This window comes from Bactrocera oleae, chromosome 3 (assembly GCF_042242935.1).
Source record: "Bactrocera oleae isolate idBacOlea1 chromosome 3, idBacOlea1, whole genome shotgun sequence".
Classification (NCBI taxonomy): Eukaryota; Metazoa; Arthropoda; class Insecta; order Diptera; family Tephritidae; genus Bactrocera; species Bactrocera oleae.
Window position 1 is genome coordinate 12,221,632 of NC_091537.1, and position 3,172 is coordinate 12,224,803.

A 3,172-nucleotide genomic window follows, 5' to 3' on the forward strand; every position below is an offset into this window, starting at 1 on the left:
ATTTTAGCCTCAAATTACGTAAGCATGCATTAATTTATAATAATATGACACCTGCTAAACATAGCACAAATTGCAGAGCAGTTTAATTTTGAAACTACAAGTATTTGCCTAAATGTTTTATTTGGTTGGGGAAATATTTGTAAAATTATGTAAAACTATATAAATTAGAATTGCAACTGCAAACAGCTGCTATGCGTTGGTTTATTTTCCATTATGAGTGCTAAATATACAACGCTAATATGTGTTTGTTAACATTTTGCAGTACATAGCAGGTGGGCTTACATGGCGTATACGTAACACAACGATTGAAATTAAATTTTGAATGCGAATGAAATATGCGCGTCGAAATTGCATATTTGAATATTTTTAAACACAATATTAAAATTTTAAAAATTTAAATAGGAGATGTGAACCGCTATACATTTGAATCTAGTGATACACATTTAGACCTCTTAACAGCAACCGCAGCTAAATTAAATTACCTACAAGGTAGAAAATAAATTTTATTTTGTAAGCATGTTTTTATTATTATCACCATGATGAGCTGAGTGGATTTAGCCAAGTGTGTCTGTCTATCCGTCTTTTCACCAATATTTACGCAAACGAACCCCTCGATTTTAGAGATATTTATCTGAAATTTTTCACACATCTTTTGCTTTCCAAGAAGCTTCTTATTTGTCAGAACCGCCAATATCGAACCATTCTAGTATATAGCTGCCATACAAACTGATCGAAGTAACTCAAGTTCGAATATAGAAAACTTTTTTAATTAACAAGATATGTGCACAAAATTTGGCATGAATCATTGTCCAAGGCAACGCTACAATCTCCGAAATTAATTGTTCAAATCGAACCACTGAAGCCTATAGCTTCCATACAAACTAAATCAAAGATGCAGCCAAAAATAACATTTTTTTATTATAATATTTTTTTTTAAATATTTTATGCGTTTCTTCAAGTGAAAACCTAAACAATCAGGTATGTGTGTTAACATTATTAAAACTTTATTCGAAGCTTGGTGACAATTTTATAAAATCGAATATTTGTATTAAAGCTTATTTATTGATTTCAGCTTGCCCTGTTATCTTATAAAATTTTTTTTTAAATTTTTTATGCTATTTATCATTTTTACTTAGTTACCATATGTATATGTGGCAGTTCTCTTGCTTCCACAATATAAAATCTTTCTGGCATCGAAATTTCGTTTGTTTGAAAAGTTTTTAGCTACTTTTCTTACCAGCAAATATTCAACCTTTATTTCTTTATCCCTCTTTATTTTCACTGCTTTTTTATTTGTTCCCTAAAAAATAAAATAAAATAAAAAATATATAAAAAGCAAGACAAAAGTGCGCTTATGCATTTAAAAAATTTAATTCAAAATATAATTATTTGCTTGAGTGCTGATTCAAAAGTTCTCGAAAGTTCCTATCTCAAATATCAAAAAATAAATGCCTGTCTGCATTCTCAAATCGTCAGTGCCAACGTGCTTCGCAAGCGCAATGCTCAGATGACACAAGTTTAGCGAAGATTAATTATAAACATACCCAACGGAGGCCAACTGCCCCCCACAAACCAAATAACGCACACACACACACACAACAACAATATGCAGAAAAATTAAACAGTGGCGCCATGCTGTTGGCGCACAACAAAAATATCAACGAAATTAAGTAGCGGCAGCGAAGCAATGGGCACAGCGTCATAATGCGGTTGACATAAAAGTAACAAAGAAAGAAATTAAAATAAAAAGCGAGCGCCACAAAAAAAGGCAGGCGAACTGCTGCTGAATTTAGCAAATTTAGTGGTTGCCGAAATATGGTAAAAAAAAACTGAGCGCCATTGTGCTCTAAAATGCGAGGCAAATTTATTTTGCCTACTAAATTTATGGAAATTTAACGCGGTCTCTTATCACAGTTTATTTGCATTAAAAAATTCCGGCTATAAGTAGAAATATACATATAGGTATGTTTGAATATACATACATGTGTAAGTAGTATATAATTTAGTTACTTATTTCAGATATAGCATGATAAATAGATTATATGCATGTGAGACATTCAGCTCAATTTTGATATTTTTATTTATGGACACGCCGAATTGCCAGACACATAAAATATGCATATATCGGTATATAAAAAAATAATTAGTAAAGGTGTGAGAACTTATACGTGGGTATGTTGTGAAGTTTCCGGATAGGATACTACAAAAGAATGGAAAAATAAAAAAAAAATGTATATAGCTGGTTTGAATATTTCTATTATCTATAAAATTTTTCATAACTTTTTTTATTTTTTATTTTTTAAAATTTTAAGAACAAAGAAAAAAAGCTTGAATGAAAAAAATCGCTAAATATAATAGTGTGTCCAAGTAAGCTTTACAGATACTGCATAATTTTAAAAGTGTTATTATCACCTGGTTTCAATTGAACGGTGCATCTTAGAATACTAATTCGTCAACATAAGTTGAACAATCGCAGAGTTCAAGCGCGTCACATCTTCTAATCATAATATCCTTCATATAAGTCGCTTCTCTGGTAAGTAGACTGGGGCTAACTTATAGTAAAAAAAGTCGACTCATATAAAAGCATAGTTTTTTCTAATTTTTTTCTGAATTTTCTCCAATTTTCCTACGCGGTTTCGATACGCTCTCAATATATATGAATATTAAAAACTCACACTAGTATGTGTTAGAATAATTTTATTTTACTTTTTTTCTAAAAAAAAAGCATTTTAACACGCTTTGGCAAAATATTTTTGTAAACAAAAACTGAGTGAGCTTGCGTGATTTTCTGGCTGTCTGCCTTCTTATTATCACTGCAGATATTTCAGTGTGTTACTTTTTTTTGTTACTTTATATGCTATTCTATTATATTCCCTTCATAATATACGCCTGTTTATGTATTTGTGTCAGCAAAACAAAAACAGGATGTAGATAAGAAGCGTTTTGTATGACATGCCAACGCAGACTAACTCAGTGAGTTGGTGCGAAGAAATTTTGTTGCTCAAAAATTAAAAAGAAATCAACGACATTTCAATGGGTACGCGCTGATTGTGTCACTGATGCGATAGGTTATTAAATAATTTCAGTATCAAGATAATTTAGATAAATATTTTTGCTGAAAAATGTTCAAAATGTGGAAAAGTGAGTAAACTGAGATGTGCGAAGGGAAGCT